The sequence below is a fragment of the Herpailurus yagouaroundi genome, unplaced genomic scaffold, assembly GCF_014898765.1.
Source record: "Herpailurus yagouaroundi ecotype Mexico unplaced genomic scaffold, PumYag 29, whole genome shotgun sequence".
Classification (NCBI taxonomy): domain Eukaryota; kingdom Metazoa; phylum Chordata; class Mammalia; order Carnivora; family Felidae; genus Herpailurus; species Herpailurus yagouaroundi.
The window spans coordinates 122,580,415-122,594,684 of record NW_024412377.1 but is presented as its reverse complement, the minus strand read 5'-3'; the positions used below and the strand labels follow the sequence as shown (position 1 = coordinate 122,594,684).

Sequence of the window (14,270 nt, the reverse complement as noted above, 5' to 3'; positions counted from 1 at the left end):
AAAAAAAAAAGAAAGAAAAGAAAACTCCGGTCACTACTCTCCTCAGTGCCCTTTAGTGAATCCATGTTACCCATAGGATAAAAGCCAAACACTTTGTCATGGCTCACAAGGCAGGGTTTACCACACTGGCCTCTGCTCTTGACTGCCCCTCAGCACCACCACAGAAGGGGAGCTCAGATGGGAACTCTCACCTCCAGGCCTTTGCGCCTACAGTTTCCACCGTCAGTCCCTCCCACTCACCATCTCCAGGCAAATCCATCCTCATTCCTCAGCTCTCAACGTGGATCAGGTCCTGCCAGAGCCTCTGATCGCCACACAGTCACCCCCTTTGGGTTCCCATAGGCCCTGGAACTTTGCCTGTCACAATTCTGACCACACTGTACTGGAAGGGCCTGTTTAATGTATTCATCACCCACACTTTGCTGTATCAATCAATAAGCACTCCTCGTATTCCAAATGGATGAAGGAAGGAGCAAGGTGAGAGAAAGAATGGAGGGTACCACAATGCAGGGTTCAAGTGCAAAGACACTATAACCACTACTATGCTTATAATAATAGTTACAGCTGTTATTTACCATGTGCCCACTCCATTCCAGGCACTGTGCTAATAAACATTATCTTCTGGGGTGGCTGGTTGGCTCAGTTGTTAAGTGTCCGACTTTGGCTCAGGTAATGATGTCACAGTTCTTGAGTTTGAGCCCCACATTGGGCTCTGTGCTGACAGCTCAGAGCCTGGAGCCTGCTTCGGATTCTGGGTCTCCCCCTCCTTGCTCCTCCCCTGCTCCTACTCTGTCCCTGTCTCTCTCTCTCAAAAATAAATAAACATTAAAAATTTTTTTGTTTTAAATAAACATTATCTTCTTTCATTTCCCCAGTGTCCTGGAGAGGAGACTTACTGCTATCATCCCCATTTTACAGGTAAGGACACTGAAGCCCAAAAATATTAAGTTATCCAGGATCATACAGCCAAGAGGTGGTACAGGCTAAATCTTCCTGAGTGCTTAAGTAGGGAGTCACTCGGCAGTCCCCAAGAAGAGATTACTGGAGCCATCTTCCTAACCCCACACCAGGAAAAGCTTCCCTGGCCATGTAGTAAAGAGTTTTTGAGTCCCTAGAGGGAAGGTGTCTCAGCCCACCTTGGAATGCTCTAGGGGGTATAAGAGAAGCCAGCCCCTTATGACACCACTTTTCCCACTCGTATCTCTTTCAGAAGCTGGAGAAATCCGGGAAGTCTGGAGCACACATCCCCTCACCATCAGGGCAGAAGGTAAGGTGCTGAATTTAATAGCAAAGTAAATTTGGCTTGAGAGGAAATGAAATTTCTTGGTCAAGGTGAGTGTGTCTGGGAGAGCCAAGAATGGGATGGAGTGGGGAGGAAGGGGGCAATTGGGGGGGGGGGCTGCAAAATGGGGGAGTGCAGATCTAGAATTATTAGAATGTTGATTATGTCCTCTTGATTGTTAATGAAATCCTTCACCTTGGATTTCTAGACCAGGGGGAAAGCTCCCAGAGCTCATTTTCCTGCTGATGAGAGCAAGAGAGAGGGCAGGAGGGGGCAGAAGACTCTCAGCTTAGGCAGAAATTAAATTCCACCTAAACAAATGGGACTGAACAAGCCTGGCCACTGCCATTTGGAGGCAGAGCCTTGGGCTCACCCAAGGTCCCCGGTGGAAATGGAAGGAGACTTCTGGGTCGGGAATGGCCCAGGGCCCCACTCAGGCAGCAGACTGCAGCTCCCAGAGTAACAACAGCTAACATTATTGAGCACCTTTAATGCAGCCCAAGCCAAGGAATGTGCATGTATTGTCCCATCAAATTCCCCTAACAGCCCTTGGTGGTAGGTACTATGATTGTACCCATTTTGTAGATGAGGACACTGAGACACAGAAAGGACAGAAGCTTGTCCAAGGTCCTGTAGATTGTAAACAGAGGCACCAGCCACCAGCCCAAGCAGTATGGCACCAATGCCTGTCTGAGATCTGCAGGATGTCCAGCTGTACCACTTCCTTCACCACCTTCCAGAGCCTCAGCTGCCCCATCTATAATATGGGGCCAATAACAGTTGTCACCATGTAGCGCTGTTGTTAGGAGTCAGCAAAGTATAAAAAATTAAGAACAACTCATCCCAGACAGAGTATTCCCTTTGGAGCCTTGCTCCTTGTTCCAGACATGGGGAGATGTCCTTTCCAGCAAACTGAGCACTTGTGATGTATAGGCACTGTTCTAGGCACGGGGGATGCTAACAGTGAACAAAATGGACAAGTCCCCACCCTGTGGAGCTGGGGACTTCAGAGAGGACAGGCAGACCACAAACAAAATAAGCACATGATAACCTCTGGTAGAAATGGGAAATGCAAGGGTACCTGGGTGGCTCAGTCAGTTGAGCGTCCAACTCTTGATTTCAGCTCAGGTCATGACACCAGGGTTGTGAGATTGAGCCCCGCATCAGTCTCCATGCTGAGTGTGGAGCCTGCTTCAGATTCTCTCTCTCTGTCCTTCTGCCCCTCCCCCTCCCACAGTGCATACCTCCCCCGCCCCCCGCCCCCGCCGTCAAAAAAAAAAAAAAAATGGGAAATGCAATAAGACACAAGCAAGCAGCCAAGGGGGAGAGGGAGAGCTGGTGAGAAGACTGCAATGCAAATAGGATGGTCAGAGAAGGCCTCACAGAGAAAGTGACTTGGAGCAAAGACTCAAGGGAAGTGAAGCACGTATGAGAGGAAGAGCATATGGAGAGGGAACAGCAGGCACAGAGTACAGAGGCTCTGAGGTGGAACCATAGCTGGCAAGTTACAGGAAGAGCAAGCAGGCCAGAGTAAGTGCATTAGCAAAGGTAGAGCAGTAGGAATTAGAGTCACAAAGTAGTGGGAGATTGTGTAGGGCCTTGTGGGCCTTTGTAAGAACTAGCTTTTATCTGAGTGAGACAAGAATCCACCAGAGGGTTTTAGGCATGACGTGATTTATGTTTTAAAGGTATCACTCTGACTGTGGTGTTGAGAATAGACTGTAGGGGGTCGAGGACAAAAGCAGAGACGAGAGGTAGGAGGCTCTTGCAGTAATCCAGGTGAGAGCAGCTGGTGGCTTAGTTCAGGGAGGTGGCAGTGGAAGTGGTGGGAAGAGGTCTGATTCTGGATTCTGATTCTGTTGCAGAGAGAGGTAAGCCAGCAGGAAGAGCCGATGGGACCACATGTGGGGGATGTGAGAAAGATGGGAATCACAGATGACTCTGGGGTTTTGCCTTCTCCATCTCTCAGTTCCCTGAAGATGATCCCTCCCTTTAACATCCAACTCTATCCTCCCTGACCTCCTCCTGAGTCCCCTGAAACACCCTCAGCTCGTGGAGCTTTATTCACCATCCACTTCTTGCCACCCTTGTCTCCCTGCACTGCTTGGAAATTTGCCTTACAGAGCCCCAGGTTGAGGGCATAGAAGTTGACCCAGAGTATACATCTGCCTCATGCCTTCTAGGGCCCCCAAGTCCTTCCTCAGCTCAAGGGGTCCCATCGTGTCTGCTGTCCACCTGAGCAGCCCCTGAAGTCCCTGGCTCCCCCCAACTTTGGTGTTCCTTCTCTTGCTCCCTCGAACTGGCCCTGCTCTCTACCACACAGCTCTGTTCTTCCTAGTCACCCAGCTGCCTCCCATGCTTCCCCTAGATCTCAGGTGGGCACTCCACCACCACCCAGGAAGCTTGCCACTCTGGAGGAAGCCCCTTATTCTAGCCCTGATCTCTACCACAGGGGCAAGTTCATCTTGTGTGATTATTTGATGAAAGTCTGTCACCTCACCTGACTGTAACCTCCACAAGGGCAGAGGCCCACCTGTGTCCCCAGAAGCAGGCAATTCACTAAAAGAGACATTCAGTGGATTTGACATGGAGCCTTAGGCTTTTGGTAAATTAACTTTCATTGACCAAAATCTTCCAGCTGCTAGGTAAATGCCTGGCACATAGCAGGTGCTCAAGACATATTTATTAAGGGATGAATCAGTCAATGAGTCAGAGTTCGCCTGGAAGACTGTGGAATGTGACAAATTTTCTGAGCCTCAGTTTCCCCATATGTAATCACAGGAATGAGAACACCTACTTCGGGAGTTGTGAGGATTAAAAAACAGGAGACATGAGCAGTGCCTCACACTAGTAGCTGCTCAATAATTGTCCCTCCGATGCATGTTCAGACAATTACCACCTTACAACTCCCCCATGCTTCCTCTCCCCTCCCCCCATCCTGTCCGGTCCTCTCTTCCCCAGCCTCCTCCCCTCCCTAGGACTCTTAGGGGTGGAAGCACCACAGCCTCCAAACACTCCCCTTCTCCCCCAAGCTCCCCAAATTTGCCACTGGTTACATATTGATCCTGTTTAACTTTCCCAATGGATGATAAACACGAAATTAAAATGACTTCCTGGAATATTAATGTAGTAAATGGCCCTATTAAAAGAAAGAAAATACAGCTGAGAAAATTCGCTTTGATGTAGCGTTTCTGCAGGAGGCTCATTTATCTGCAGCTCAGACTCTCAAAATGAGATTCTGAAGGTTTCTCTGATGTCTCTTATTTTTCCCTCACCCAGAATTTAAACAGAAAATAGAATCACAAGCTGGTGTCATAAAAACGTGGGCCTTTTCCCTTCTCAACTAAAAAGCAAATGAAAACAGGGCCAGGTAGATGTCAGTCTCTGCAAACACTGGTCTGAGGATGACACCTGCCTTTCCAGATTTCTCCCGCATCTTGCCCACAAGAGGCCGGTCCAGGCTGCCAGGCTAACTTCTGAGGGTCACTGGGGTACTCAGAGGTCTGCACGCTGCTGCTGCTGCTGAAATCAGGAAAGGGGATTGAGAACCGCAGGAGGCTGTGTCCCAGTGTGGGCAGATACTCACATTTTGGTGGACTTGAAATCTTGGCTCTGTCACTTAGTAGCTATTTGTTCTTGGACACCTTTCTGAGTCTTTGTTTCCTCATCTAACAGATGTACTAACAGTCTAGTACCTAACTCACAGGGAAGTTGTAAAGGTTGACTGAGATAATGTATCTGGCATGTGGTAAGTTGCTCAGGGTTGCGCTTGTCTGTTACTGTTATTTTTTTTTTTTTAATGTTTGTTTATTTTTGAGAGAGAGAGAGTGCAGGGGAGGGCCAGAGAGAGGGAGACAGAGGATCTGAGTCAGCACAGAGCCCAATGTGGGGATCGAATAACTCATGAGCCGTGAGATCATTACCCGAGTCGAAGTTGGGAGCTTAACCGATTGAGCCACCCAGGCGCCCCTGTCTGTTACTATTATTAAAAATAATAATTTGTGTTATTTTTGCAACCAGTCATTCAGGCCCAGACTGAGATGCCACCTCCTCTAAGAAGTTCTTCCTCAGCTGGGTCATGTGTTTCCTTTGAGTGGCCACAGCTCTGAGCTCCCCCCATCCCAGCACTGGTCACTCCCCTGTCTTTCCCAGCAGCCTGCACCTCCATGAGGGCTTGCCTGGGTCTTGCTCATGATTATGTCCCAGGGGCATATGGTAGAACCTCAGTGTTTTGGATTCAGAGCCAAGGTGCTGGTAGCTGATGTCCCTGGGCCAGCTGGTATGGTCTGCAGATTTGTCTTATGGGCACAGGGTCCTTCCATGCAGCCCTCAGAACTCAAAGCTCCCAGGTTGGAGATGGCTGTCCATCCATCTCCCCCAGATCTGGACTCCCTTGTCTACACCTTCCCTGGGTTTCATCTGGACTCTCAGGAGCCCCCTCCCTCTTCCCTGGCCTCAGGTAGGTGGCAAACAGAGCAGCTCAAACCAAGGCTTCTAGGATTAACTCTTTCCTCCCTTCTCCCTTCTCCCATCGGTCCCCTCCTCCCCCCACCTGTCTCTTCTCCTCAGCAACTTGTGTTGAGAGCCTTCATCTCTTTTACTTGGATTTGGCCCTTTGGGCAGGTGGAGGGGGCTGCATGCCCTCTGCCTGGGTTGAGCTTCCTGGGATGCCCTTGGATGAGCATAGGGTGGACCCAAGACTTCCCTAATTGGCAAAAGCCATAGCTCTGCACCCCCCCCACACACCCCGGCACCTGACTCTTTTGGTCCTTCCTGCTGCCAGACAGACTCAGGACCCCTATGCTGAAAACAAGAGAGTAGCCCCACCCTCCTAGGCAGCCAGAGCCCTGGCACAGTGCTTCTGAACCATTCCCATTCTAGACCCAGCGCACACACTCACACACATGTAGTTACACGACCAGCACTGATACTCAGTCACACAATCCCTGTTGTCCACAGCAACAGGAGTGAAGAAAGAAAAGGAACCCCTGTGGATGAGGGGAGGGGGGGTTGGGGGGGGGGCTGGGGTCTGTGAAAGATCAACTTGCCTGCTGGGGGCACTGTCTTCCCCAGACCCCTCCCCAGCGAGCCCAAGGCCCCCCAGCAGGAAAATGAGAGGATGGAGCAGAGGGGTTAATTTGGAGAAAAGCAGCAGCTGCTTGAAACAGTGAGGGCGGGCCCCAGGGCAAGAGCTGCTCCTGCTGAGATAATGATTGTGAGGGATGCTGGGGTGGGGGCCACCCGCACACCACCCCCCAAGCCAGCACACCCCCGAAAGCCCTCCTGTTCAGGCAAGTTATCTGTTTGGGCATGCACGCACGCACGCATGTGCACACACACATACACTCTGAAGCACCATAACCATCTGGGCCTAAGACACAGTCCCTTACACACAATTATACAAGCCCTGGCTCTCTGGGTTTGAGTATAAACCCATTCGGAGACACAAGCTGCAGGCAGCCTTGGCACTCAGCAGCCTGTAACACACACATGCACGCACACAAACACACCTACACTTCACCTTTCCAGTGTCCTTGTATCAGGTCTGACAGTATGCCAGGGTGAACCCAATCACTGTACAAGGACAGGGGATGCCTCCCTGTGAGAGTAAGCAGAGAGTTGGGGACCAGGGAGAGGAAGGGCTCGGCCCTCCTACCAGCACTCAAGGGACTGGCCAAGGCCAGGTCTCTAGATCTTCTTGGGTCTCCTTCCTCTTGGAGGCTAAACATTGTCTCGTATCAAACACAAGAAAGCACAGCCAGATCCCATGTTACATATCATTTCTATATAACCATATGATCTGAGCAGCTTTGCAGTTGGCACACTGTTATATTTCGTAGATGTATAATTAAGCATTTATTACATGTGATTTCTTTGTGTGGATTCTCTTCATATTTGAGGTCATTGATGTCATTGATACTTTTCAGCAGAACCCTCAAAAGCCTCTCGGGTCCTGGGTCTTGAGCCTCTGGTGTGTGATGGGAAACAGGGCCCTGGTGAAGGGACAGTGGGCATGGAGTGGGGGGACGCCCACCCCCTCTTGTGATAGCTAGCATAGATAGACCAGGGACTCGTGGGCAGGAGACCCCCTTAGTCCAGGGCCCAGCTTGATTATCACCGGTTCCTATCTGTTAGAGCCCGAGAGAGAGCTAGGTAAGGACTTTGGAGCTGGCAGCCTCCACACTGAGGCTCACACCCTGAGGCACCACACTTTACTAACCTGCAGACTCCAACTGCAGACTGTGCCTGGACAGCTGTGTGCAGGCACCAAGACAAACACTTAGATATGGGTCCTAAGATATACTCTTTAGCAGATGTACCTCTCACCACTTGGACGCATACCCCAATGGATATATGTTACCCCAATTCCTAGGTACACATGTGCACAGAGACTCTGACTCAGGCAGATTCATTCCAGATCCCCACCCCCCCCACAAACACAGAGACTTACTTGGAGTGGAACAGAAGTACTCCCTGAGCAAGGCCACCTGTGGACATGCCAGTCTGACACTTGAGTCCATTCGGTGAAATACCCAGGCAAATAATTAGAGATACCCACATTTGCCCATCCTTCCTCCCCCTTTTTCTCACAACCACCCATACATGCTCTCTGTCCTGTCATGGGGAGACAGAGCATCCCAGCCCCACAGAGCCCAAGGGGACTGATTAACAGGAAATTCTACGAATGCCAATTAGAGCAAACTTTACTGAACAAATTGTTTGCAGTTGTGCCCCGGAACCATCATGAATTTTAATCTTGCATTGATTTACACTGATGGGAGGTTTACAGATGCCAGGGCCTTGTGTGCCTCCTACCCCCTACCCCCCCCCCCCCGCCTCCGGCCCGCCCCTACCGCCCCATCTGGGAGGAGTCATCGGGCCTTAGACTCAGGAGCCTTAGGGGCAGCCTCCAGCTTCTGCTGGTCCAGAGATACCAGCCTGGAGCCAGTACCCCCACCCTTGCCTGGAGAGACCCAAGATGCCCAGAAAATGGGCAGGTATTTTGGAAATGCACAGGCTAAACATATGTGGTATGGATGAAGAGGACCCTAAATTTTTAAGGACCCCTATAATCTGGGAAGGGGCTGGGGTTTCTGGAGTTTCTGAGGCTGGGCACGAAAGCAAGGACATAGATATGGATATAGACACAGAAGTAGCAGAGACACAGAGATAGGCACAGATGTTGTAATAGTTCCAGTATTATCTCAACTAACATAACTTCCAATATGTATATAACTTCAGTCCAAATGACCTCTTCCTAAAGGAATTTCACTGTGTCCTACCCTGCCTTCCACTAAACCCTCCCAAGGTGTCCCATTGCTTAAAAAAAAAAAAAATCCTTGGCTGAGCTGCACCTCCCACACTTGCCCCTCAGTTACCCAGACACCCACAGCCTGCTTATAGGGGCCAGAGTTCCCTCCCAGCCTCAGGGCCTTTGCATATTCCATTCCTTTGTCTGGAGGAGTTTAAGTACTTAACTTCTATTCATCTTTCTGGTCTCAGTTTAAGTGTCACTTCCTCAAGGAAGCTTCTTTGACCCTCTGTCCAGATCAACTCTCCTTACCTCCCTGCCATTAAATGCTCTCATGGCCCTTTCATCATTAGAGTATAAACTCCATGCAGACGGGGACTATATCTGGTTTTGCTTACTACTGTATCTCCTGTACCTAGCACAGGGCCTGCCCTAGTCTATATTAATGAACTTTTGTCATAATAATGTTGTGCAATAAACCACTACAAAAATCAGGGTCATACAACAGTATTTTTTGCTGGCTGACTGGATTTTGGTTGATCTTGACTAGGCTCAGGTGGGCTTGGTTTTATTTTGAGGGGTACCCTGGCTGGCACTTCTTGAACTCAGGGTTGTAAGTTCAAGCCCCATGTTGGGTGGAGAGATTACTTAAAATCTTAAAAAAACAAACAACTGTGGATTGAGTACAAACCCATCTCATATTTCTCTAACCATTGTTGGACCAGCAACTACTTCAGGGATGTTCTTCTGCAAGAGGCAGAAACGCAAGAGAGCTTGGGTAGGCACACTAGCACCCTCTTGGCCAAAGCAAGACCACGGCAAGGGTATGGATACGATAGGGGGCCAGTTAAAACTACCACATCCTCAGTAAATATGGTGGTGTGGAACTGAGTGCTTGTTCTGTGACACGTACTTTACATGTATTAATTTATTTAATCCTTGAGTCAACCCTGTAAATCTGATTAACCCCATTAAAAAAGCCTCTAATTGAAAAAATAGAACCTGCACAAAGTAAACAATTCAAATAGTACCAGTTTTATTCAATGAAAAGTAACTGTTCTTGCTACTCCTATCCCTTGCCCTACTCCCCAGAGGTGAAACACACTTTCTGTTATTTTGTGGGCTTTCCAATATAGTCTACGCATATACAGGCACACACGTATATGAGTATCCCTTCCTCAAGATTTGCCTTGTTCTGCATCTTGGTTTCTTCTGTTCTGCACTTTAGTTTTCAAGTAAATAATATATCTTGGAACTCCTTCAACGGTTGATTTGATCTACATTATTTTTTATTTATGTCCATTTTACGGATAAGGAAACTGAGGCTTAGGTGAATGAAGAAATTTGCACAAGGTATTACAGCATGACAGAGGCAGGGCTGGGACAGAAATTTAAGCCTGCCTGACTTCAGAGCCTGTGCTCATAGCTGCTCTGTTCTACTCATATGGCTGGGGGAACCCACAAAGTCCCCCACATGAGGAGGGTAAACCCAGAAGAATCTCTGGGCTCTAGCTGGGGGCATTCTCAGGGACCAGGGATGGCAGTGGGGGCCCTAATGGTGCTGGGCCTCCCCAGAGTCAGCCAGAGAACCTACTAGCACTGGGGCTGACGAGTTGGGCCCTGGGCCTCAGTATTCCCCTCAGACCACTCACCTTTCTTGGTACCCCAGCACTAGCCTCATCTTCCCCTTTGTTCCTCTGTACAGGAGGAAAATGCCTTAGGCGGGAAGATAGGGGGTCTGGGACCATTCTTTACCTTGCCTCTAACTTTGTGCCTTTGGGCAAGCTGCTTGCCCCTCTCTGTGAAAGCAGGCAGCCCTCCCACCTTCTCCTTGCAGAGGGAAGCAGGGAGACCCTACTGAAACCCAGGTCAGGATGTGGCAGGCTGACTGGAGCCTGGGTGTGGTACAGACTCCCAGTCTTGGTCAGGGGCTCTGATCCTTGTTCCTGGGCTGGGTTCTTCCCATTACACCCACAGGGACACCTCAGAATCCAGTCTCTTTCTACGGAGCTAGTCTCTGGTATAATACATAACCTTGAGCAAACCTGCCACATTTCACTCCCCTGACACTTCTATGTAGATACTATCCCCGATGTATACCAAAAACAGGCTCAAAGAGGTTTAAGTGACTTACTCAGGAGCAGCAAGTAGAGAAGCAAAACACTTGACTTTTCCAAGCCTCAGTTTCTTCTTCTGTAAAGTGGGTGCAGTAATACCCATCTCTCACAGTTGTAGTGAGGATTAAACAAATGTAAGCCAACTAAATTGGCAGAACCTCAGACACAGTAGGTACTCAGAAGTGTGACTTTGCCCTCTTGAAGATGGAGACTGCACTAGAATAGTACATCAGAGGGCACCTGGGTGGCTCAGTTGCTGAAGCATCCAACTTCCACTCAGGTCACAATCTCACAGTTCCTGAGTTTGAGCCCCATGTCGGGCTCTTTACTGACAACTCAGAGCCTGGAGCCTACCTCTGATTCTGTCTCTCTCTCTCTCTCTCTCTCTCTGTCTCTCTCTCTCTGCCCCTCCCCCACTCGCACTGTCTCTTTGTCTCTCAAAAATGAACAAACATTTTTTAAAAATTTAAAAGGAGGGGCGCCTGGGTGGCTTAGTTGGTTGAGCCTCCACTTCAGCTCAGATTGTGATCATGTGGTTCACGAGTTCAAGCCCCACATCAGGCTTGACAGCTCAGAGTCTGGAGCCTGCTTTGGATTCTGTGTGTGTCTCTCTCTCTTCCCCTCCCCTACTCATACTCTGTCTCTATCAAAAATAAATAAAATATTTTTTAAAAATTTGAAAGGAAAAACAGTACGTTGGGTCACTTGGGCTGTTTTACAAAGGATGGGTGCTGGGTCCTGCCCTCAGGGACTCTGATTTAAGTAGTCTGAGATACACCTGGGGTACCAGGATTCTTAAAACTCCCCAGGTGAGAGAAGCTTAAGGTCCACTATATTCTAGATTCTAAATGGGCAGAGGATGGACATTGAGGGAGGCCCTCTACCTTGGTAGCTCCTGAAATAGCCTGCCCACTGGTCTTGCTCCTTGCACTCTCATCCCCCTCCCTCCCGAATCCAATCACTCAGCTGCCAGAGCAGTCATTAAAAACTTCAATTAGATCACTTTCCTTCAGTAACTTCCCATTCATGGCCCAGTCTCTGCTGACTGTGTCAGTGGGTCTACTTAGAGCCCTCCCTCCCCAACCTGCCCCTGGCCAATTTCCACTCAGCCTTTGCATCTTATCTGAACCAGCATTCCCACTAAGAGGCTTCCCTGGCCAGCCATCAAGAGTTGGCCTCCTTAGTTTTGCTCTTCCAGATATTGTTAAATGCATGACGGAATGAAGAAGACACTTTTCACATCATTTCTTTATTTTGTGTGTTCATCTATTTAAAGTCTGTCTCCCTCACTGGACTCTAAATTCTGTGAGGACAGTCTATTTTTGTTCACTGCTATACTCCAGTGCCTTGCATAGGGTCTGGCCCAGAGTTGGTGCTTAATAAGTATTTATTGGATGAATGGATGAATGGATGGATGGATGGATGGATGGATGGATACTAGGTACCAGCTCCACAGTGTCTTAGAGGGCTGGGTGTTTTCGTATTTCTTAATTATATAAAAAATATTTGTCGGAGGCGGGCAGTGCACCTGGGTGTCTCAATCAGTCAAGCATCCAACTCTTTATTTGCTGATTTATTTTGAGAGAGAGAGAGAGAGAAAGTGAGCAGGGGAGGGGCAGAGAGAGAGCTCGTGACCTGAGCCCAAACCAAGAGTCAGACGCTTAACCTACTGAGCCACCCAGGTGACCCAAGCATCCAACTCTTGATCTCAGTTCAGGTCATGATCTCACATTCATGAGATTGAGCCCCACATCAGGCTCTTAGCTGACAGCAGGGAGCCTACTTGGGATTCTCTCTCTCCCTCTCTCTTTGCCCCTTGTCCGCACTCTGTCTCTTGTCTCTCTCAAAATAAATAAGTAAAAACTTAAAAAGTATTTGTGGGGCGCCTGGGTGGCACAGTCGGTTAAGCGTCCGACTTCAGCCAGGTCACGATCTCGCGGTCCGTGAGTTCAAGCCCCGCGTCGGGCTCTGGGCTGATGGCACAGAGCCTGGAGCCTGTTTCCGATTCTGTGTCTCCCTCTCTCTCTGCCCCTCCCCCGTTCATGCTCTGTCTCTCTCTGTCCCAAAAATAAATAAACGTTGAAAAAAAAAATAAACGTTAAAAAAACCTTCTTTAAAAAAAAAAAAAAAAAAGGGGGGCGCCGGGGTGGCGCAGTCGGTTAAGCGCCCGACCTCAGCCAGGTCACGATCTTGCGGTCCGTGAGTTCGAGCCCCGCGTCAGGCTCTGGGCTGATGGCTCAGAGCCTGGAGCCTGTTTCCGATTCTGTGTCTCCCTCTCTCTCTGCCCCTCCCCCGTTCATGCTCTGTCTCTCTCTGTCCCAAAAATAAAATAAAAACGTTGAAAAAAAAATTAAAAAAAAATAAAATAAAATAAAAAGTATTTGTGGGTATGTGCACATGTGTGTATAATAGCTTCCATCTAGTGAGGACCTACTATGTCTTATGTCAGCAGGAGGGTATGGAGAGAACTACAGAGCTTCCCCTCCTCTAATTCTCTCTCCCCTCTTAAGAGTTTCTCTGTTCTGTCTCTAGCTCATTGTCCTGAATTATACTGTCCCTTCTTTCCAATCTGCCTTTCACACTCTGGCCTATAACATTACTTCTACCTCCTTTGGGCTTCTCAGAGGGTACCTCCACACGGGTCAAAGCAGTGGGGGCCCCAGGCCTTCTCTAAAGACCCGGCTTACCAAACAGCCTTGTCAGAGCCCCAGTGGAGACTTAGGGAGAGGTTCTGTCCAGGGAGCTGGAGCGGGATGCAGCCAGCTGGCATCTCCAGGATCAGTGAGGCCTGTAGGGGAAGCTCAGGGCATTTGGGAGAGAGCAGCCAAGGGGATTGGGATGAAAGCCATGGTCTGGTGGGCCTGTGGTGGGGACAGGATGAAGACTAGGTGCCTCAAAGACCATCATGCTGGGTCTCCAGCCCCTGCGTCACCCTCTGCACCCAAATCCCCACCCTGCCAAATGCCCTTGAGGAAGGACAGGGCTTTAGCTGAAACTCAAGGCGGCAGGGGCGGGGGAGGTGGGGTTGCCTGGCTGGCTCAGTCGGTGGAACATGCGACTCTTGATTTTAGGGTTGTGAGTTCGATCCCCATATTGGGTGTAGAGATTACTTAAAAATAAAATCTTTAAAAAAAAATAGAAACTCGAGGGAAGGGTAGCCTTAAAAAGGATTCTAAACCCAATTCCAATGCAGGAAGGGGATTTTCCCCACATCAATAATTATTGGACACAGCTGGGTGTCGTACAAGTCAACTGAATTCTGACACTCTTGAGCTGGAGACAGCATCCCATTCCACAGATTAAGACTTCATTCCTATAAGACTGCCATCTTCCTCACCCTGCTTCAGATGCCAATCACAAGACTAGATTGGAGGTTCCAATGACCCCATCTCTGATTAATTTGCTAGAGAGGCTCACAGAACTCAGATGAACATTTTACTTGCTGGATTACTAGTTTTTTGTAAAAGGATATCCAGTTGACCCTTGAACAATACAGGAGGTTAGGGGCACTGATCCCCTCATGCAATAGAAAATCCTCATATAACTTTTAACTCCCCAAAAAGTTTTTTTTAATGTTTATTTATTTTTGAGAGAGAGAGAGAGCGGGGGAGGGACAGAG

At 49.0% G+C, this 14,270-nt stretch overlaps 1 long non-coding RNA gene across 1 annotated transcript in view; it reads left to right on the top strand.

Annotated features, from left to right (window-relative positions):
• LOC121016638 (uncharacterized) overlaps window positions 1–14,270 on the top strand; it is a 104,113-nt gene that overhangs the window by 85,606 nt on the left and 4,237 nt on the right. The window contains exons 3-4 of the long non-coding RNA XR_005784392.1: window positions 876–918; window positions 1,211–1,267. This is a non-coding gene — a long non-coding RNA (uncharacterized LOC121016638). The remainder of the gene's footprint in view (window positions 1–875; window positions 919–1,210; window positions 1,268–14,270) is intronic.